At 42.1% G+C, this 24,101-nt stretch overlaps 1 pseudogene; it reads right to left on the minus strand.

Annotated features, from left to right (window-relative positions):
- Window positions 1-5,976: 5,976 nt before the first annotated feature.
- Window positions 5,977-6,616, minus strand: LOC131494932 (large ribosomal subunit protein uL16-like; annotated as a pseudogene).
- Between the last annotated feature and the right edge of the window lie 17,485 nt (window positions 6,617-24,101).

A 24,101-nucleotide genomic window follows, 5' to 3' on the forward strand; every position in this document is an offset into this window, starting at 1 on the left:
TAAGCATCTCTTAAACATAAGAACATTGTTCACTCAATCACAAGATCCATATGACCCCTCATAAAAGCAACAATTCCTTGGTATCATTTAAATGGATTCCATATGTATGTTTCCCCAGAAACTTTTTTTTTTCCAGTTAGTTTGTTCAAACCACTATCAAAAGAGAGACTACGTGTTACATTTGATTGTTATGGCACTTGAATGTCTTTTCTTTTTTATGTTTATTTTTGAGAGACAGAGAGAAACAGAGGTGAGTGGGGGAGGGGCAGAGAGAGAGAAAGAGAGACACAGAATCTGAAACAGGCTCCAGGTTCTGAGCTGTTAGCTCAGAGCCTGATGTGGGGCTCGAACTCGGGAATGGCGAGATCATGACCTTGAGCCGAAGTCGGACCTTAACCGGCTAAGCCACCCAGACACCGCGTACTTGAATGTCTTTTTAAAAATTATTTAATTTATGGAATTTACAGCAAAAAAAATAAAAATAAAAATAAATTATGGTATAATTCACCTTTTTCAGGGTACTATTTTATGAGTTTAGACAAATGCATAAATTTGTGTAACTGCCTCCATAAGATACAGATAGTTCCACCACTACCAAAAAATTCCCTTTTGCTGTCCCACCATAGTGACGTTCTCTTCAACAGCCACCGATTTCTTCTCCATCCCTAGAATTTTGTCTTTGCCAGCGTATCATATAACCCTGAGTAGTATTCCATTGCTTAGGTACACCACAACCTGCTTATCCATTAACCAGCTAAAGGACAGTGGGTTGTTGCCGATGTTTGGGGGGATTATGAGTAAAGCTGCCGTAAACCTTCACATCTAGTATTTATGTGAATATTTCCATTTCTCTGTTACACATACATGGCTCACAGGGGGCCCTGGAACTTATGTCAGTTCATACGCAGAGTTGGACGGTGTCCTTCTCCAGATCTCTGCAATCTGGGACTTGTCCTACAATCTCAGGCCCCATTCTGTCTTTCCTAGTCCTCTGTCCAGAAAGACGGAGCTCTCGAAGTTTAGCCTTCCACGCTGACACACAGTTGCACACAGCTGAAGCTGTCCGTGTCGTGCGTCATTATTCAGATTTTGACTTTTGTCTCCAGTCCACCTGTTGTTAAGTTTTCAGGATCTTCAGGCAGCTGCTTTTATATTCTGCCCAGAGTTTTTGTTGTGGTCAGTGGTAGAGATGGGCTGATCTCAGTTTTGTCCAGCTTGGCCAACGCAAGAAGTCACCTCGAGTCTCTAAATCCAGAAAGTTCTCCCCCTCTTTTTCACTGGTCTATTGGCTTTTTGAAGAAACTGGATCAGAAGAGCTGGATCACGTCCCACCGTCTGGCTTCATGTGCTTCCGCATATTGTTATGAACATTCCTTCGTCCATATATTTTCAGTAAACTAGACACTGGTTCCAAAGACTGGCTCAGCTGTGTGACTATGGACAAGTTCCTTTAGGTCTCTGGACCTCAGTCCCTTCTGAAGGTATAAAAATGGTAGTTATTGCATTGAATTGCTATAAGGAGCAAATGGGATAGTACATGCAAAGAGCTTAACAAGATTTCTAAAATAGAGTCATATATACTCTACAGAAACCTGAATATATGGTTTAACCAAAGAGTTTTCTTTTATCCAAGTAACTAGAAATGCAGAAACACATAGGCCAAGGCTAATGGCGCTGCCTAAGAACACCGCTCAGGACCCAGTACCATCTAGCTCTGGCTTTATCACTCTGTTATATAAATGAGCCCCTGCATATTGGCCCCCAAGTTGTTTATTCCCTCACTGCAGGCCAAGACCCATTAGCTCAAAATCCCGCCAGTACCAAACTCAAATTTTTACACGTGCAATTATTTTAAAGACAGTCCAAACAAGTAGATAGTTGGCCACTTGGAGCCTGCCTGCTTTGCATACCTCACAAAACATACCTCCACATTCGCTAGCAATAGACGGTGTAGAGCCGTATGGTTATAACAGCTCAAGCTGCCATGGCCCTTTGGGGCTCTCTGACCCACAGACTCTCCACTGTGCTGCTGAGGAAATATCACTTGGGCGCATGAGACCCTTCTCCAGTCCGCATCTCCTCTGGGAGTGTCCTTGCCCTCCTCCCCTTCTTGGTAGTGATCCCTCCTCACTGTGGGCTTCCGGACAGCCCCATGTTGTGGAGACTTTCCATCTTGTGCAACCCTGTCCAAGCACAAGCCAGTTAAGCATGCTGTGTGTTACTGTGCCTGGTGGCCATATCTTTTTTCTCAATCAGCTCCCGGCCACTCTCGGGGTATGGCTTTTATCCTCATCCCTCTGCAGGATAGCCTCTTTCTGAAGGGTAAACAAAAAGGGCATGTGTCGTCTGACTTGATCACCCTTTTATCAGGAAAACAAGTTTTCCTATACGTGCCAATGAAACGTAAGTAGGCTCACTTATATCTCATTGTCCAAGATGGTGAAAGAATCTGGAGAGGTGAGCATTTAAACTGGGGCCATCCTGGGGCTCCTAGGTGGCTCAGTCAGTTAAGCGCCTGACTTCAGCTCAGGTCATGATCTCACGGTCTGTGAGCTCGAGCCCCACCTCAGGCTCTGTGCTGACATGACAGGTTGGAGCCTGGAGCTGCTTTGGATTCTGTGTCTCCCTCTCTCTCTGCCCCTCCCCCCACTCATGCTTTGTCTCTGTCTCTCTTTCAAAAATAAATAAGCATTAAGAAAAATTTTAAACTGGGAACTTCCATAGTCTGAACAAAGTTTTCTGTAGGAAGCAAGAGGAGGAGAAGGGGTATTATCTAGATAACTGGTGGTGCTTCTCATCCAGACCAGTGGCTTTTTTGGTACTTAAAGAGAGGTGCTAAGCCACCAGCAAAGACATGCTCCATATGCTAGAAAAGAATAACGTGCTGGTTTTCTTATCACACATGTAAAACTTCACTTCCCCTCACAGACAGCTGGTTCGATTCCTGGGTCTTTTGCATATGGCAAACAAGTATCATTTGGTACTTTAGTTTTACTTCCCAAATTGTTTACAACAACAATTACTTTCCTGTGAAAAGAAGTGGCTTAGTGGAGGGACTCTTTTTCCTACTGGAATTGTAGCCTCTCATAGCAGCGTTATGGAACTAGACTGTATTTGTGCAAATGGGGCAAAGTCACAAATATAAGTATCTAAGCAAAGATGAGCTTTTCTTCTTTTATCTTTCCCTTTTGCCTGGAGATGGCTATTACTAAAAACTGCAGGAGGTGGAAAGAAGACTTAGGGCTTGAACCTGTTCTTCCAGTGAACAGAACATGCTCAAATTCAAGACTCTACATTCACATCATTTTCACTATGGAACTCTTGGTTGAAACTGCAGTCAACAAAGGGAGAAGTTTTTGCTTGTTCGTTTGTTTCACTAAATGAGGTCTCTGAGTTTTCTTTTCTTTTCCTTTTTAAGTTGAGGCAGAGTTCGCCACATTTAAACGAGTATTTTGAGGAAATTTTGGTAATTCTCCACAGTTGTGTAACCACCAGCAAAAGCACGTATATAGCATTTCCTTCCACCTAAACATTTTCCTCTTATCCCTTGTCAGCTACCCTCCTCTGCTCGCACCCAGCCAGCCCCTTGTAATCACCATGGCTTTGCCTTTTCTGGAATTTAATATTTATGAAATCATCCATTATGTAGTCGGTTGTGTTTCATTTTTCTCACTTAGAACACATTTTCGAGAGCCATTCATATTTTGTGTACTAATTTTCTGTTGTTCCACAGTATGGATACACAACAGTGTGTTTATCCACTCATCAGTTGAATATTTGGGTTTCTTCCAGTGGTTTGCAATGATGAATAATATCGCTATGAACTTATTTATATGCCTGTCTTTGTGTGAACATACGTTTTTATTTCTCTTTAGCAGCGCCTAGAAGTGGAACTGCTGGGTGTGACAGAATATTTATGTTTTTATTTGTAAGATGCTGCCATATTGTTTTCCAAAGCATATGAACCAGATTTGCATTCCCACCAGCAAATGTGTGAGGGTCTACTGACTCCACACCCTCACCAACATTTGGCATTGTCAGGCTTTCTTAACTTGTATTACTCTAGTGGGTATGTGGTAGTATCTCGTTATCATTTTAAGTTACATTTCTCTGATGACTAATGACATTGAGCATATTTTCTTGTGCTTACTAGCCATTGATATATATTTTATAATGTATCTATTCAAATCTTTGATCTATTTCCTATTGGGTTATTTAGCTTTATTATTGAATTGTAAGAATTCTTGAGGTTTTCTGTTTAAACCCTTGTGACACATGTTTCACAATTATTTTCCTGAATATGACTGTGGCTTGCTCTTTTCCCCCTCTGTTATATCTTTCAAAGAGAAAGTGATTTCATTTTAACGAAGGCCATTTTACAATTTTTGTGCATGTTACAGTTTGGGCTTTTTATACCTGTGTAAGAAATCTTTGCCTAACATAATACCACAAAGATTTCTTCCTATGTCTTGTTTTTGAAGTTTTATAATTTTAGCTCTTATATTTAGGTGATGATACATTCTGAGTTAATTTGAGTGTGTGGTTTGATTCAGTGTTCAAAAAAAATTTTTTCCCCAGAGATGCAGTTGTTCCAGAACCATTTTTTGAAAAATAACTATCTTTTCCTCATTGAATCCGGCACTTTTGAAAAAAAAAATTTTTTTTGACCATAAAACTGTGAGTTTATTTTTGGATTTTCTATTCTGTCCCATTTATTTATATGTTCTGCCCTATACATGAACACACTGTCTTGATTACTGTACCTTTGTAGTAAGACTTGAAATCAAGTAATGTTTACGTTCACCTTTTTATTCTCTTCTGAAATTATGTTGGCTGTCCTGTGTCTTTTTCCTTTCCATTTAAATTTAGAATTAGCCTGTAAATCTCTTTCAGAAGCAGCCAGTTAAGACTTTGATTGGAATTACATTGAATCTACTGATCAGCTTAGGGGGAACTGCCATCTTAACAGTGTCAAGTCTTCCAATCCATAAACATGGTACATCTCTCCATTAAGGCCTTCTTTACTTTTCCCATGCAAAGTATTCTAGTTTTCAGTACAAAGGCCTTATGTACTGAATAATATTTAATAATAAATATTAAATTTATTCCTATATACATTTGATGCTATTGTAAATGGAGTGTTGTTTTATTATTTCATTTTGTAATTGATGCTATATCTAAACTTTTAACTGCTTTTTATATATTGGCTTTGTATCTTGCAACCTTGCTAAATTCACTTATTAATGAGAATTCGCTAAGTTCTCATAGCTTTTTTGTAGATTCCTGTCACCTGCAAATAAGGAAATATGTACTACTTCCTTTCTCATCTCTATGCCTTTTATTACTTTTTCTTATTTTATTGCACTTGCCATGATCTCTAGTGCAATGTCAAATAGTAATGCTGAAGGTGTTCAGTACATGTCCTTAGTCATGTTGAGGAGGTTCACAACTATTTCTAGTTTGCCGCATGTTTCTACTGTTAAATTTGATCAGATGTTTTTTCTGTATCTATTGAAATAATTATATTTTGCCATTTTGTTATTAACATAGTAAATTTACATCGTTCAATGTTTAAATGATGAACAAGCTTTGCATTTTGAGGATAATTCATGATGTATAATCCTTTATATATAAATATAAATATAAATATAAATATATATTTTTCTTTTCTGGATTTGATTTTCCAATCTAATAGGTTATCAAACATTTTTGCAGCTATGTTCCTGAGGGATATTAGTCTGTAGTTCTCATCCTTTGTGAGATCTTTGGCTTTGGAATCAGGATAAAACTGTTTTCATAAAATGAATTAGGAAGTATTTCCCCGACTTCTGTTTTTCTGAAAAGTTTGTATAGGATTGATATAATGCCTTCCTTAACTGTATGATAGGATTCAACTGTGAAATTACTTTATTTGTGAAATTGTTGGGATTTTTTTGACAGAAAGTAGGATTTATTGGTGGGCATGATTGAGGAGGGGCAGTGCTGAGGCTCTCATGAGTGCAGAGCCCATTTGTCCAAGAGGCCATGATTAGGGATGTATTTGACCCCCCACAAGCCATCTGGAATGAGCTGCTTTTCAGCCTCCCTGTCTTCAAACACATCCACATTAAACTTAGCACAGTCTCCTTGGAAATGTGGATCTTCTGGCAGCCAGAGAACTTGAACTTGGTGCCGCATAGGGCCTCAATCACACGCTCCTTGTTCTACAGCTGGGTACAGATGCCATGATGACTTGGCCAATGTTCACTGTGCACTGGGACTTTCCAGAGGGACCCCACACACCTGTCTGCAGCCTGTCAGCTCCATCACAGCACATCTTGTTGATACGGATGACGTGGAAGGGTTAGAGCCACACTGGGATGTGAAAACCATCTTTGTACAGCTTTCACCATGTACTTTTGGAACAAACACTGGCAGCCTCCAGGGCTTTAGAGGAGTGCTGCTGATATTCATCTGACACCATGTGGTCACATAATGGGAACTCATCCACTTTTGCCTTCTTCCACCCCGGGTCAAAGATGCAGATCTTGGCATTAGAGACACCTGTGCAGACGCCAGACTTTGGAAATGGCTTGTTCTTACAATACTGGTAACACCAGGTGGGGTGGCAGCCCATGGCAACACCAGAATCTTTAGTGGTGTACCAAGGAAAAAAGCTAAATGGGAAATTGCTTTTAATTATAAAGTTGATTTTTAAATTGAGATAGCAATGCTCACATTTGCTATTTATTCTTGTGTCAGTTTTGGTCATTTGTGTCTTTCAAGGAATTTATCCATTTCATGTAGGTTGGCAAATTCATTGGCATGAAGTTCCCATAAAATTTCCTTATAATTTTTTGTTAGCTTAAATCTTTAGTTAACATACAGTGCAATATCGGTTTCAGGAGTAGAACTCGATAATTCATCACTTACATACAACACTCAATGCTCATCACGAGTGCCCTCCTTAGTACCCATCACCCATCTAGCCATCTCCCACCTTCTCTCCATCAACAGAGAACAAACCGAGGATCCTTATTATCTTTTTATGGTTGAAAGTTCTGCAGTGATTCCCTTTCTTTTATCCCTAATATTATTCATTTGTGCTTTCTTTTTTGCTAATGAGTCCAGCTGGAGGGTGATCTGTTACATTCATCTTTTCAAACACTAGCTTTTAGTTTCAAGAGTTTTAGTTATTGTTTTTCTGTTGTCTATTTTATTGATACTAGTACTTACCTTTATTCTTTCCTTCTTTTAGCTTGTTCTGGGTTTAATTTATTCCGTTCATGGTGGAAGCTTACTTTGATCATTAGAGACTTCTATTTCTAATATAGGTATTTAATACTATTAGTTTTTCTCTATGTCCTGCTTTAGCTCTGTACATTTCTTAATTTCTCTTGTGATTTTTTTCTCTGACCCAGTTCACTAGAAGTGAGTCATTTAATTGCCAGGATATTTTGGGTTTTCCTGCTTGCTTTATTTTAATATTTCTAATTTAATTCCGCTGTGCTAAGAGAACCTACTTGATATGATTTCAATCTATTTAAATTCATTAGGGCTTGTTTTATGGGTCAGAATATAGTCTATCTTAGCGAATCTCTATCTGCATTTTAAAAGAACGTGAAATATTTATTCTGCTGGTGGTGGTGGAGTGTACCATAAGTATCACTTAATCAAAGTGATTGGTAATGTTGTTTAGATTGTCTACATCTCTGATGACTTTGTCTAATTTTATCAGTTGCTAAGAGATGGCTGTTAAATTCTCCAACTGATGTAGAATTGACTGCTTCTTCTCTTGATTTTGTCAGATTTGCTTCATGTTTTTGGTGCTCACACATTTATAATTACTATATATTTCTGATCAAGTGGCCCTTTTGTCTTTATTAAGTGTCTTTATCTCTGGCAATACAATATTGTTAAAAATCTATTTTATTTGATGTTAACATAGAACTTTAAGCATCCTTGTGCTTATGGCTTGCATTGCGTATCTTTTTTCCATCCATTTACTATAACCTCTCTGTGTCTTTACATTTAAACAGAATCCTGGTAGAAAATGGTTGGTTTTTGTTTGTTTTGTAATCCATTCTGACAATCTTTTGAATTGTTTAATCCATTAATATCTATCATAATTATTAATTCAGTTTTGTTGGGTCTATTATTTAAGCATCGATTTGTCTTTCCAGTTTTTTGTTCCCCTATTTCTTTTTTCCTACTTTTTGGATTATTTGAATATTTTTTAAAATTCCATTTTAATATTTCTCCTGGCTTTTTTTTCTATCCTTTTTTTAATTTTTTTGCATTTTTTCAGTACTTACCCTAAGAATTATAATACGCACTCTTAAATGTTCATTGGCTACTGACAGTAAAAATATAACTACTACAGTGCACCTGGGTGACTCAGTCAGTTGAGCCTCCAACTCTTGGTTTCATCTCAGGTCATGATCCCAGTGTCATGGGATCGAGCCCTACATCGGGCTCTGCACTGAGCATGGAGCCTGCTTATGATTCTCTCTCTCCCTTTGCCCCTCTCCACGACTTGTGTGCTCTCTACAATATATATATTACTACTAAGATAATAGCAGTTATCTGTTACAGTGATATATGTTATAAACCCTACCAGAAAGATTATATCTTTCTTTACACCGTTCAGTTATTGACAAAGAAACTAGGAGTAAAGAAGACCAAAAACAGTCTTTTGCAATATCCAGATATTCATCTTTTCCAATGTTCTTCTTTTGTTTCCTGAGGATTCAAGTTTCCATCTGCTGTCATTTTCCTTCAGCCTGAAGAACATCCTTTAGCATTTCTCGTAATGCAGGTCTTCTGGTGACAAATTATTTTCATTTTCTTTCCTCTGAAAACGACTTTTTGGTCTCATTTTTAAAAAATATTGTGTGCGAGGGGGGCGCCTGGGTGGCTCAGTCAGTGAAGCGTCCGACTTCGGCTCATGTCATGCTCGCTCGGTTTGGGAGTTTGAGCCTCACGACGGGCTCTGTGCTGACAGCTCAGAGCCTGGAGCCTGCTTCAGATTCTGTGTCTCCCCCTCTCTCAGCCCCTCCCCTGCTCACACTCTGTCTCTCTCTGTCTCTCAATAATAAATAAACATTAAAAAAATTAAAAAAATATATTGTGTGTGAGGAATACAGATTAAGCAGATACCTTAAGCTTTGCCTTTAAAGACTTTCTAAACTTCTTAATGAGGTAGCATGCTTAATTAAAATGACATTGTGCTTTGTATGTTTTCTTCCTGCAAGTCTTTTTCTCTCCTCTCCTCTCCTCCTCTGAATGGAAATTTTATCCTCGTACTTTGACATACAATTCAAATACCATTTCTTCTTGGGTGCTGTTCTGCCCACTGTGCTAGCCAGAGAAGCGTTATTTTCTCTGACTTCATATTTACATATTATATATTACATCTCCAATAGGAAAAGAACAAATCATAAGCACAGATGGTGAGGATGTCCTAAGGGAGAGCATCTCTTATCTGAGCATTTCTTTTTACTTTCAATCCCACTTACCCTGCACTGAGAATTTCAGCATGCAGCTATGTTTTCCTTTTGTTTGTTAATCCAATTATGTGTCCTCCTCCACTAATAAATTTTTCATGTGATTTCCCATTGCTATCACTGTGAGATCTTTGATTGCAAATCTGTCCCATTCTTTTATCTTTCCTATATCTACATTTATGGCCCTTTTGTTAAGATAGCACTGGATAGTGCATTTGTTCCTTCACCTGTGAAAATCCCAATAGATAGAATGTCCAATGGAATTGCAAAGTATCAAGGATGTTCCAGAACACTCTCCATTATCCTGGAAACAACGTCTGGCTCTGGCCCCAGGTGCAAGTTTTTGCAAAGAGAGCTGAGAGAATATTCCACTGCTCTGGGCGGTTGCCTTTAATCTTCAAAGATATTTTCAATAAACATAGAATTCTGTTGGATTTTCTGTGCTCATTGTGGTGGTTGTGTGTATAGCATGTTGTATTTAAACATTTCTATCTTTCATCGAATTTAGGAAGTGTGCCGCTATGATGTCTTCACATATTTTTTTTTCTGCCCCATTCTCTCTCCCTCTGGTATTCCTGTATGTTTGATCATTCTATCCAACCTAACAAGATATTGTTTCTTTTTCAAAATCTTGTTTTTCTTGTTTTTCATTTTTTATCATTTCTATTGCTCTATCTTTGCATTCATTTACTCTTTCCTCTGCCATGTCTATTTGACTATTAAGTTTTTAGCGAATATTTTATCCTAATTCTAATTTTCAGTTCTGTAACTTCCATTTGCTAATTATTTTATTGTTTTTATGTCTCTGCTGAGACTTCTCATTTCTCTGCTGAGATCCCCAATTGCTGAAAACATGTTCTGTTTTCCTTCATTGACTATTGTTATAATAGCTTCTTCAATATCCTTGTCTGTTCATTCCAGCAACTTGCTCATCTCAGGGTCAGACACAATCCATTTTCTCTTCTCTCGAGAATGTGCTCCATTTTGGGTGACCTTTGTGCGTTGGGTAATTTTGGATGTATCTCAGACATTGTGAATGTTAACAGATCTTGGATACTGGTTTTTTTTTTTTTTTTGGTTTTTTGTTGTGGTTGCTTTCTCTGATAGTGTGGTTTTCTTCGTTGTAGCAGGGAATTTTCTTGGCCCGTCTTAAAGTGCTGACGGTTGCTTGGATGGCACCTCCGGTTCAGTTCAGATCTTTTGTCTCTAGCTCAGCTGCTCTGAGTCTGTTCCATGCACACCTGTTTCTGGAGTCAGTCAGAGAAACTGATGGGTGGAGACTGGGGATCCCTCCTCTGCCTCATACCCTTCCTGGATTACCCCCACTTGCATTCAGTTTCCTGGCTTCACTATGGTTTCTCGGAAAACCCGATTACCCCTGCCATTGCTGTGTGAGCCGTGCAGACCATACTTAGCCCCATGGCTATTAAAAGGCATGGAGATGTAAACTTGACTGTGTAGATCCACGGATCTCCTCCTGCAAGTGCACGTGCACTCCCATCAGTCTGTGCTTCAGTTCACTGTCTAGTACCATCAGGCAGTCTCCTCCTATGTCCAGCTTCCATACTTATTTTCTGCAAAGGAGGGAATTGTCCGGTAGGGTCTTAGTCTGTCAGACTCATGAGTGGATGTTTCTGCATAAGTTTGTTTTTTTTTTTTTAAATAATTTTGTACCCAGGGGCACCTGGGTGGCTCAGTCCGCTATGCAGCCACTCTTGGAGTTGGCCCAGGTCATGACCTCACAGTTTGTGAGTTTGAGTCCTGCATCCAGCTCTGTGGTGACAGCATGGGCCTTCTTGGGATTCTCTCCCTCCCTCTCTCTTTCTGCTCCTCCCTTGCTCATGCTCTCTCTCTCCAAAAATAAATAAACACAATTAAAAAATAAAATAATTTTTGCCCAGGTGAACAGCCTCTATTACATAAGTATGAAAAACCACTTTAAAAAGAAAAAGAAACAAAAAGAAAAAGAAATTTAAAAACACTTTTTAATCCAAATGTAATGGAAGGAGTTAAAAAAAAAGCTATCTTGTTCACTTGCTCTAGGAAATCAGTAAAGATACCACATCGATCGATAAATGCCTGGGAGAACTGAGGTTCTCTAATCCTCAAGGTAAAAGTGGAATAGAATAATTTTTAAAGTAGCAAATATTTATCGAGTGCTTATATTTACCCTTCAGAATGTCATGATGGTTCACGTTCTATTTTCACTTCTGTTTTACAGCTGAGGAAACAGAGGCATCGAAAGTTAAGTAACCTGACCAAGGTCATAGAGTGAGGGAGCCTGGACATTCCAGGGGAATTCGGGGACAGCCGGAGCTGGTTCTGGCCTCCCCCGGGCTAACCTTTGCAAGACTGTCAGTGTCCTCAGCAGAGTTCCATGGCCAACAGACAGAGCAAAAGGGAAGCATTAGCGTGTAGAGATACCTGAGGGCAGACTCAGAAGGTGCCACCCACTCTTTCAGGGAGAAAAAGAAGATCCCACCCTAGATAGGAGGTGCAGAAGTCACAGGAAAGGTGTCCAGTTGAAGTGGGAAGGCTGTGGAGTGTTGGACCCTGACAACCCAAGGCACTGGGGGAACATGGCCAGCAGGGAGTACCAGCTCGAGGCTCAAAACTAGCAGAAGGCACCAGTCACACCTCAGTGGACATCAGAGCAGGACATCCAGAAGAAGCAGAGAATGCACAAGATGCTGGCACCATGAGCCCTTCCTACATTTAGAGGCCCTCAGGGAAAAAGGCTGCGAGGAGAAGAACCGTGAGAGAATGCCTTGAAGGAAGTGCGATTAAATACTCTGAAGTCTTACTAAAATTAAAAGTGACGTATTAGCTAGCAACCCTAAGGGTCTTTTCCTTCCCATTCACAGCCGATATGGAAGTTTTGATTTTTTTAAATTGTTTTTTAATGTTTATTTATTTTTGACAGACAGAGACAGAGTGCGAGCAAGGGAGGGGCAGAGAGAGAGGGAGACACAGAATCCGAAGCCAGGCTCCAGGCTCTGAGCTGTCAGCACAGAGCCCGATGCGGGCCTCGAACTCGTGAGCCGTGAGATCATGACCTGAGGGAAGTCGGTCATTTAACCGACTGAGCCACCCAGGTGCCCCAGAAGTTTTAAAGTAAGATGACATCAGTTCCCAAAAAAGATATTTATGATTTTTTTTTTTTTTTTTGTCCACCTGAGTCTTAGCAATTTTTAGATTTGGACCCTTGTCTCTTACACTAGCAAACAGACATTTGCAATACAATGTGTTAGTCGGTCCTTGGAAAACAGCAGAATCTTCTGAGAAGATGTGGTGTCTAAGCTAAGAAGCTTCCAGGCAGGGAGCACCAAGCCTGGGAAGGAGTTGCCCTTGGGAAGGTGTTTCATGATCTCGCCTTCAGTGGTCTCAGCCAATGAAAATATTTCAAGGTAAGCATGATTGGTTTGTGGAATTTCAAGTATACAGTTAGGGCTGGCATTTTCAGAGTAAGGGAGAAAGCAGAAATGAGGGTAGAGGTGAGCGAGAGGTAGATCCTTTGTACTCAGTTCTCCATAAATTAAATGAATTATGCACAATGTCTTGTAAAAACCACAGCAAGATTATTATGCAACTAGAAAAGCTGGCTCTAAGGTTAATAATGAAAAATACTAAACAAGAAAACCAGAACATTTTTGAAGTATAAGAGCAATAAGGAATCATTTATTGTAACATATTGCAAATCTCTAGTCTACTAAAACACAGTGTGGTTCTGGTGCATGGGTAGATTGATCCAAGGAACAGAATGGAAAGTCCAGAATTAGACTCAAATACATAAGGTAATTTAGTAAATGATAAAAATGACATTTCAAGTCAACGGGAGGGGGGATTGGTTATTCAGTCGATGGTGTCTGAACATCTGGAAAAAATAACAACAGCGCTGGCACCATACCACACACTTAGGCCAAAACAAATGCAGAATTCTGATGAAAAAACTTTAAATGTCAAAAATAAAACCATTAACATTCTGGAGAAAGCCATAAAGTTTTTTTTTTTTTTACAATAATACCAGAATGAGGAGGATTTTTCTCAGTATGAAACAAAACTCAGAAGCCAACACTTTTTGATGTATTTGGTGACATACAATGGTTCCTCCCAGAGAAAAATGCCATAAGCAAAGTCAAGACAATGACAAGCTAGAAAACAAATTAAAAAAAAGTCCACAAAGGACTAATTTCTTTAATGTGTAAAGAGAAGGACCAACGGGGGGCGCCTGGGTGGCGCAGTCGGTTAAGCGTCCGACTTCAGCCAGGTCACGATCTCGCGGTCCGTGAGTTCGAGCCCCGCGTCAGGCTCTGGGCTGATGGCTCGGAGCCTGGAGCCTGTTTCGATTCTGTGTCTCCCTCTCTCTTTGCCCCTCCCCCGTTCATGCTCTGTCTCTCTCTGTCCCAAAAATAAATTAAAAATGTTGAAAAAAAAAAATTAAAAAAAAAAAAAAAAAAGAGAAGGACCAACGGTATGATAGGTAACGAGCAAAATATATTGTCAGTTCTCAAAAAAAGCTAAAAAGAATACGAGAATGTGTGCAACCGCTCTTGTAGAATTTCTAAAATGCAGTTGGAAGCACCAATGGATTTCTACTTCTCAGGTGGACAAAAGCACCCATGGGGGGCTCTGTAGGCTCTCACTGGCAGGGAAACACTAGTCCCTTTCAGAGGATGCGCGACCTGGGTCGGTCTGGAAGGCAGGGTTTCTCAACACCGCTTGCCCTTCCGAATCACCTCGGGCCTTTAAAAATTCCTCGTGGCCAGGGAATAACCCAAATCTTTGTCGGTGGACCCAAGAATCTGCACTGGGGGATCCTCCTGTGCAGGCAGGTTGAGAATCATTGCTGGAAGGAATTGAGGGATTTGGGCTGCAGATATACTCACACATATAATATTATATGCACAAAGGTTAGTCTTTGGAGCATGGTTTGCAGTAACAGGGACAGGGAAGGCAGTAAATATCCACTGGTCAGATGATCCCATGCCTCCGGATGATGGAAAACTATGCTGAAGGTAATTCTATAGAGGTTGATTTGGAGCAATTGCGATAATGTGCAGTATATTTAGTGAGCAAAGTGGACCATGAGAGTGTGGATAGAGCAGTACCCTCGGTGCTCACAGAGTCTATGTGTACATATGCTTGTACCTGCGTGGAGACTGAAGACGGCTGAAAGGTCCAGAAGACACTGGTATAGGAACTGCCTCTGGGGAGGGGACTGGGAGGGAGACTTCGTGTCACTATATAACTGTTCTTTTTGGATTTTGAGCTATGGGCATGTATTCAATATTTTTTTAAAGTTAAAATAACTTTTTTAAGTTTATTTATTTATCTTGAGAAAGAGAGTGCACACACAATGGGGGAGGGGCAGAGAGAGAGGCGGAGAGAGAGAATCCCAAGCAGGCTCCTCACTGTCAGTGCAGACTCCGGCGCGGGGCTCGATCTCATGAACCATGAGATCATGACCTCAGCCAAAACCAAGAGTCTGACGCTGAACCAGCTGAGCCACCCAGGTGCCCTTAAAGCCAAATAATTTTTTTAAAGCAGATGTGGGTCCAGACTGTCAAGCAGATATGAATTGTTGTCCTGCACAAGGTTTTAAACTTTTTAAAATTCATCATCAGTATTTGAAAATCAATAGCTACATATTAAAACCCCACTTTTTGTGTTCCCTGAAAAAATCAGAAAATCTGGCAGCACTGGGCCTAAAGCACCATACGGCGTCCATGAGCTGAAGGTGCCTACAGACAGGGCAGGAGTCTCCTGTTGGTCACAGGAACCTTCTAGGTTCTGAGGGGCTCTTTAGGCAGGAATTTTACGGTGTTTACTTCTTACTCTGCCAGGATAGTGTCGAACACATAGGAAGTGGTCGATAATTTTTATTTCAAAATGGAACCAAATTTCCATATTAATTATAAGTGCCAGCTTACTGGCATGGAAACAGGGGAATGGTGTAGGAAGGGGTTGCTGCAATGAAATCATTCTATTTTACCCTGAATTGACAGCTGTTAATATGCAGCACATGTGGCTAGCATTTAAAGAAGATCTGGTTATTCTTTTCTCACGATATTGCAAGACTTAACAGACACCAGAAAACACAAAGGTACGTGAAGACTGGAAATTAATGTCTCCAGATCAACATTTCCAGGAGGATGGACCTCTCCTTCAGAAAGATTTTGTTTATTTACTGATGTATTCCAGGGAAACTGATTTGTAATCTGGTCAGGATGTGCTTATGAGTTAATACATTCATTTTTCTCTCGTCAAAAAAAAAAAAATTAAAACGTCTATCAACTAGTATGCAATTCAGAAAATGGAAATTGGCGCAGGAACTAATTGCAGCTCACAGAGGAAAAAAAATCTGCTATTTTGATGAATATGTGTTTTCCTAGCGTTTCTGTTATTTCCGATGGTAATTGCAGAAAACAGTTTTAGTGGGAACAATTATTATGGTTCTCTATGTATTTCTATTCTGAGTTGTGAATAAGGCAGTGTTCCTGGCAAATATTTAGGATCCATCTGGAAAGGGGGAATGACAAAAATTCCAGAAGATAAGCTTTCCTGGTTTCAGTGTGTCTGCAGCTTTCAACTGCTGGTTGCATGAAAAATACACGTGATGTGCAGTACGAGACTCAGAAACTTACATGCATACTTTTCAGTTTCGAAAGAATGAAAATCCATAGAATACGTAAATATCTGGACACAAAAATGCTCAACAACTGTGTGCTCTCCGTTTGCTGAATACAGGTTAGGATCAATTCAGAAAGTCTAGCCCACAACCAGCTGTTTTGTTTGGAGGCTCTTAGGGACATTCTTTGGCAGATTGCATTTTGAAATTTTTTAAAAATTCCAGGGTGTCATGTGGCCCCAGAGCCTACTGTTGCCCCAGCTGTCAGGATGAGGAGTCTGCTGGGGCCCAAAGAATGTGAAAACAGAGGAATTAAGATGGAAAGGAGAGATCTGTTTTAAGACAGCATGAAAAGTGCCAGTATTTTATAGATTTATAACCATACGTTTTCAAATCAATTTCACAATTTATTCTATAATGAGTTAAAAATCCTGCTCGCTACTGGCATGCATTTCAAATTGGAAGCACATTTTTCTATTCAATGAATGTAATAAATGATTCAGAGGCACCCCTGAAACTCTTGAGCAGCCATAAAGTTGCCAAACACCATATATTTTAAAGGAAACAAAATAGTACAAAACAGAAAAAATTAAACCTGTATTTGAAATAGTTAACAATTACCTTAAAGGCAGTTTCTTGTCATAGAGAGAAATTAATCAGTAGTAATGAAACGGATTAGTACAAAAATTATGAGAAGATCTATTTCACCCATTATAGGGACTTGTAAGTCCCTTCTTTTCCTCCCTAATTTTATATGGATTCCCTGTCCCCCCTTTTTTTAATGTTTATTTTTGAGAGAGAGACAGAGTGTGAGCAGGGGAGGGGCAGAGAGAGAGGGCGACCAGAATCCGAAGCAGGCCCCAGGCTCTGAGCTGTGAGCACAGAGCCCTAGATGGGGCTTGAACTCACAAACTGTGAGATCATGACCTCAGCTGAAGTCGGACCCCCAACCGACTGAGCCACCCAGGAGCCCCTCCTGTCCCTTGATATAGAGGGATCATTACCCATATGTCTCCAGCTTTATGTATCAGCCTTAGTTAAGGTTGTGGCAAAGAGAGATTTTCCTCAGGCAGCTGGGCACAAACTGGAAAGGAGGGAGAGGATTGGGGGGTATGTACAGATAGCAGTAAGAGAGGAAAAGCCTTCCGTGAAATGACTTGAGCTGACGGCAGAACCACAAATAAGAACATAAATGGGCCTGAGACCCTCAAGAGAAGGTACCAGCCCACCAACTAGAGAGTGAGGTCCTGTCTGGGGTCTGCCCGCTGGTTGACCTTGGGATCCAACTGATGGTTTTCAACTGTCTCGCCAGGTGTTACCAGAGAGCCGGGCATGTAGCAAGGGTTCACAAACATTTATAGACTAAGTGAGTGCACAATTACACGGGCAAATGAATCCTGACCCCTGGGGTAGGCTGGTGGCTTTGCGCATGTGCGCGCGCGCGCACGCACACACACACACACACACACACACACACACACACACACACCCTCCCTTTCAGAAGAATGACAGAAGTGGGAGGGGCAGGGCGGGCAGGGTATTGAGCGGTGGCGTCTGGGGAGGTCCGGGCAGGGGCAGGGTGGCTCTCTTGCCCAGGTACCCTGGCTCCACTCCACCAGTCCTTGGAGATACGGATCAGACTTGAGCTGGGCATCCTCCCTCAATCTTGCTTCTCTATCCCTTCAGGCTCTAAGAATACTTTCCAAGATTCATTCTTGCACTTGAAGGCGAGAGAGAGGGCACAGAAGACTCGGGGCAATTTTTCCAAGAGGACTCGACAAAAACTGATCTGTGATCCATTTGGTGCTGGGAAAGAATGATTGAGTCAATCCCGGTTAACACTTTAAAGTGTAGTCTTACAATGTAGTTTTCCGTCTTTTGTGTTTACATAGTCTTGATAATAGGCACAAGCTATTATTTTATTGGTAAGAAGATCTGCGCTGTAAGCGTTTTTCCATGAAGCAATGTGTGACTAAGCATAGTTAACTGACCTGCTTGTAGTTAGTAAGTGACGCAGCCAGGAGTGGGATCCAAAGATTCGGATCATAAGGTCATCACTCCTGCCACCAGTTGAGAATTAGCACCCCAACATCGAGCCAGGTACATGTTTCTATTACAGGCAGAACATCAAGCTGAGCCCAGAACTCAGTTCCACAGCCTTTGTTCTCTCACAGCTGGGCCTTCTTAAACTCCACCCATAAACTTGGCCTTGTCTTGGATCATCCTGTTGCCATCAGTCAGGTGCTGGCCCTTGCCCTGGTCTCCGGTCCCAGTTTCCCCCTGACTCGGGCCTCCTGGCCATGCTTTGGGTAGCTGCCTCCTAATGACTATGATGGTCGACTCCTGCCCTCTCCTGCCTCCTGTGGGCCTGGCCTGGGACTCATACCCTCCTGCCTCTGCTCTGACCTTCCACTTTCCGCTCCGCTGCTCTCTGCTCCTGGTATTAATATCATCTATTCAGCATGGATTGAGCACTTACAGAGGCAGATACCTGTTCGCCAAGAGGAGCCAGCAACAAGCGAGTCAGAGGCCTGCCTTCACAAGGCTTGCAGTCTGGAGATTATGAGCAGACCGAGACCAGAGAAGAGAGGCCACTCCAGGCCCCTTGACAGACATTTGCATGATACTATCATTTGCGTACCAGACTGGAATGTGTCCATCTGAATGTAGCTGGATCATGTGAGGTTCTGGCCGGTCCTCGCCCACTCTCTGTGGTCCTAAATCACATGCCGCTCCCATGTCAGAATATGACAGAAATAATACCTCGTATGAACGCATGCCCTATCTGTAGCTTATCCGTCATTTTTCTCCTTTAATTCACACCTTTCCAAGAATGCACACCCTTCACAAAAGACAATGTCCCAGAAGTGGGCATTGTGTAGATGAGTCAGTCTGCGTCAAACTGGCAGCACAAGGCTTGTCGGAGCATAAAAGAATGCGCTCAGGAATATATTGCTGATTGACTCTGTTCAATGTTTTAAATGTGGCTCACTCATCTGAACATGAGTCAGCATGAGTCCATTCGTGGGCTTTCAAAAGGCACTTAAAGAGTTTCTGAATCTCTCCTCGACCCACTGAGTTCTCTGGGGGAGTAGCTGAGCGAGGAGAGTTTAAATTTCCAAGGTGCCCCAGCTCTCTTGGTGACTTGGAAGCATCTGGAAAGCTGTGCTGGCCAGGTAAAGGCACAGGGTGGGGGTGGGGGTGGGGCGTCCCTGCGAACCCCAGCATGCTCCAGCCAGTTGAAGAGAGAATCACTGGAGTGAGGCAGGGGTGGGGGGTGGGGAAGAGCAAGGGAGAGAACAGAACCAAGCATGATGTTGTAAAACTATAGTTTTGGCTTTTTGCCAAAGACAAGAAAGAGCCTGATTATATTGCATATTTTAGGAATCTCTTTCTATTCCATTGAAAACAAGGAGGCAAAAAGCTTCTCTTTGTCATAAGAAATCAATTTCTTAGCTGCCATTTCTGCTTAGCACAATGTTTTTCTGCTATCTCCTTTAAAATGCCATTTGTTAGTGTGATTACAGAATGAATCCCAATCCACGTTTAATTCTTTCACATCATCTTTTGCTTTTAAAGGGTATAAAAAAGCATATGGATGAGCATATTAATCACAGCTACTATTTCCAGGGTCTGAGTGAAAAGAAGTATTTATGTTAATGGTGTATGTGGCTGAGCATACAAGGCTAGAAATATTCCCGATTACCAAAATTATCTCTTTTGCTGCAACAAGAATATAACTGAAAGAATAAATTACCATAAAGCACCACAGCACACCCCATCCAGGTTAGCTTCTCTGTGGTTAGACTGCTGCTCTTTGGATCGAGGTTACAGAATATATATTACCAGTCACACCACTTAGGCCATGATTGAATGAGCCAAAATGTTTAGCCACGCTCTCTGGCTCTGACCCTGAATTGATTTGGAAAGTCCCAAATGCATCCAGTTGGGCTCCCTGGAGAATGAGACCTTATGAAATTATTCCTTGTTCGCTCACAGTAAAATCTCTTGCAATCAGTAACTTAGTTGAAAATTGGCATCAGCTTGCCACGCATCACTCACACAGGCTAGCAAAGCACTGGGTACCTGATACTGGGTGGTTGTAAATCTAACACATCGTGTCAGAATTAGGCAGAGGAGGCTACTAAACATCCCTTTGGGGGCCTGGGTCCTTGAAGAGTGTCTTAGAGCCAAAGACGGGGAAGTCTTGGGGATGATAAACCAGTGCCATGTACCAACGTCACATGAAACAGGGGAAGACCAACTCTCTCGGATTTCTTGTCGGCTCTTTTTCCTTCCACGAGGTAGGACAGGCTCTCCATCACATGCATGAAGGATGCTCAGGTCAGTATACCACTTCCAGAGATGAAGAAAGATTCCGTTACTGTTAACTCGGAATTACAACCATGGGAGCAAGTGATTTTTTTTTTTTTTTTAGTCAATTCCAAAAGCATTGTGAGCCACTAACATTTTTTTTTAATCTGTCAAAAAAAAAAAAAAAGAGAGAGAGAGAGAGAGAGAGAGAGAAACTAATACCTAAGCATCTAGGGCTGCCAGATTAGGAGCCTAAAATGATCAGACCCTGGATATCAGTTGCTGCTGCTGCTGCTAGGTTTCAGACAGAGGAACAAAAGTTACAAAAAGCTTCTGAGATGAAAAGAGCGCTCTTCACCAGGTCAAGCTGAGGTCTTACCACATTGCCGCATATTTCTTCAGTGTATCAGAATAAAAAGTCAGTAAGCACGGAGACCCTCACGCAGCATTCCAAATTGCTCAGCGGGGCCCTTGCTAGCACTGTGTTTATTGTTCAGGGGCAAAAAAAGAAAATTAATGAAAGGTTTTAGAAGTACCCCCAATCGAAGACATCACCCCACCACACATGGGGTTCACACATGTGAACGACGGGAACTAGAGGGATCATTGTTACTCCTTCACCGGAGAAAAGAAGGTGCTTCTCAGCGTCCACACATCAACAGACAGTGTCCACACGTCTGACACTGGCCAATCGTTGTCTTCCTCAGCATCCTCACGGCCAGCAAGCATCTTGAAGCACCTATATTACACGCTTTACCCGTGTTAATTCATTTAATCCCTATGGCAGCTGTGTTTGCTTGGGTCCTTTCAGCAATACGGCCGCAAGATGGGATTAGATCTGTAGGGGATTTAAGGAGAAAACAGATTCAAGGAGGTGGGAAGCGAGCTGGAGAGGTCACAAAGCAGACTAAGGTGGAAAAGATGGGGAGGGAAGGAAGGTTGGGAAGGAAAAGTCTTCGACTATAGCACAGTTTTTAAGGAAATCTGTGGACGGTCCCTGAGCCAAGGCTGCCCATCCAAGGAGCCCACATCGACCAAGAACAAGCACGGTTCCCTGTCTGTGCCTCACTCGGTCATTGGCACCGAAGTGTGGCCTTGGCGAGGACACTGTGATGTATCGTAGCACAGCAGTGGGACCGTATCCCCATGACACCTCCCACAGCCAGAGATCTGAGCAGGACTGTGATCAGTCTGGGGCCAAGTAAGAGAGAGAAACCACACGGTGAGTTAAACGGGAGGGGGTTGACAAAGAATAATTAAATTCTGATCAAACAGTGTATACAAGACCCAAAGACGCTCTGTATTATACCCAGGGCTTAAGGAGGGAACCAAAGGAAAGACAGACTCGAAAGGGCCCCCTCCCTGAGGCAGGGGTTCAGACTCCGTTGCAGAAGTAGCCCAGGGACATTTGTTGGTTTGCCCCAGCTAGAGCTGGGTTGCTGTCACCAGGCAAGCAGAAAGTTGTCTTCTGGGGTGCATGTGGCCTGGGCTGTAGACAGAGTGCTGGCTCAGAGGGAAGTCACAGGTGTAGGCCAGCCACACCTGGGCCTGCAGAGGGGCCTGGGGACCAGCAAGGGCAGGAGGCCTCAGGACGCTGGGAAGCCTGTGAATTGAGCCATGGGATCAGCAGGTCGGGAGGACGTTCTGGGCACAAAGCTGGGGGCAGGGATCACTAGATTCCTCACCCTCCCACCGGGACCCACTGTGCAGCAGGGAACCCTGCTCGCTCAGCGTCCCTGCAGGGCGTGGCCCTGAGAAAGTTCACTGTGAAGGAGAGACGCGTAAAGGAACGCTGTCCATTCGGGCGGAGCATCTATGGAAGGTGAACCTGGACCCCAAGAGGGGTGATGCATTGACAATGGGAGCAGATGGTCACCTCAGGAACCCAGGAGGTCAGTATGCCTCTTGTCCCTTTGTAGAGAGGAGAAAACGGAGGCTTGGGGAGGTTATATAATTTGCTCAAGTTCACATACATAGCAAGAGGAGGAACAGGGGTTCTGTAGGATTCCAGAACACATGCTCTCAGCCATCATACTGTTTTATCATGATTCATCACAGAAGATACTAGAGGCCTCCATAAAGCCCCTGATTATGACAGGAGACTCTTTTCTAATAAGCTCTGGGATTTGTTAGTATACCATCGAAATAAGTTGTGTTTTCCTGCAGCCTTGAGAAACATTCTTCCCTTACATCCTGTAATCATTCGACTCTGCCAAGAGCACAGAGACCACTGTTTAACCAGATGTGAAGAAAACAAACCCTCCTCGTGTGATAGAATCAAAGATGACAGAGCAATGGTGGCCAGTGTCCACAAGGAACCGTTCGAGGCCCTTGGCTATTCAGACTCAGGGAGAAACAGGAAAGGGGCGATGACTGAATACAGTGAAGATTTTCTGGACTGAGAAACTCAGCAGCTGTTCTCCTTTTCCCCTGGGGTCTGAATCCGAGGAAATGAGCTTGCTGATTTCTGCTGCATATAAGGAAGAACTTCTTAACCATTGCGATGATGAAACACTAGAAGAAAATGCCTTGTGAAGTAATACAGTCTTCATTCCCGGAGATATTAAAAAGGAAAAATCAAAACTATCTATCATGAATGAGTTAGACATTCCTCTAGATGAAAATAACAGCTCTTCAAGGTCCTTTCGTGTCCCAGATTTCCCATATGCCTTAGTCATCTTTAATTCTTCCTTGTCACTAGAGGTAAATGCCCTCTAAGGACGTGGGCCAACAGGGGGGCATCATTAAAAGAATTCATACCTTTGGACTGCTTATATTTGCCAAACGCTTTACACACACTGCCTCTCGTCTTCGTAACACCACGAGATAAGCACCATTATTTCCAGTTCCCAGATTCTGACACTCAGAGAGGTCAAGTAGCATATCAAAGATCACACGGCAAATAAACGGTAGTCAGAATTCTAACCCAGGACTGTCTGTGAACAAGCCTGTTTGATCTCAGGGGTAAACCGTGCCTGTTTTGCCTTTCAGCAGGTTACTTAGCAGTAAACCCTTGGAGGCTTTCACCCACTCCTGAAATCTCCCCGAATCTGCCAAGTCTAATTTGTACAACTCATTTAATACTGCATTTCTAGAAAACTAGCAAATAAGTAAGCCACAGATGGAAAAAGAAAGATCACCGATAAAGACAGAGAAAATGGAAGCAAAAGTTTCAAGAACACACAAGATCTTGTATCTCTACTGCCCAGGCTCCCATCAAATAGCAAAGAATTGACTCCGTTTGCAAACCTAATCTAAAGGGAGAAATGCAGGACTCAGCCCTAGTCAAGCATGCGGAAACTGAGACACCACCCGCCCCCCATTATTTTTGCAATGGGAATGTGTGAAAACTGAATAAGTTGTGTTTTATTACATGTGCATGCAGAAACGGAGCCATCTGAAGTTCATAATACCATGTAGTTCTCTGAGGGATTGGGTTACGGTGTTTTGATAATTGAAGATTCTTTCTTATTCCCTTGCTGTTAATCTTTTGCATCTGAGGTCACAGAACGAGGGAGCAAATCTCTTTCACATGGATGCGTCACTGGGACAACTCCACCTGTCGTGGGCGTTAACTAAGTGCTGTGGCTGGTACCCTGCCCAGGCAGCGGGGCCCGCTAGAGCCTCCCCAGCCACTCCAGCTGGCTGGCTCATGATCTCTGTTACTCCCTCTG

Source organism: Neofelis nebulosa, chromosome 14 (assembly GCF_028018385.1).
Source record: "Neofelis nebulosa isolate mNeoNeb1 chromosome 14, mNeoNeb1.pri, whole genome shotgun sequence".
NCBI lineage: Eukaryota > Metazoa > Chordata > Mammalia > Carnivora > Felidae > Neofelis > Neofelis nebulosa.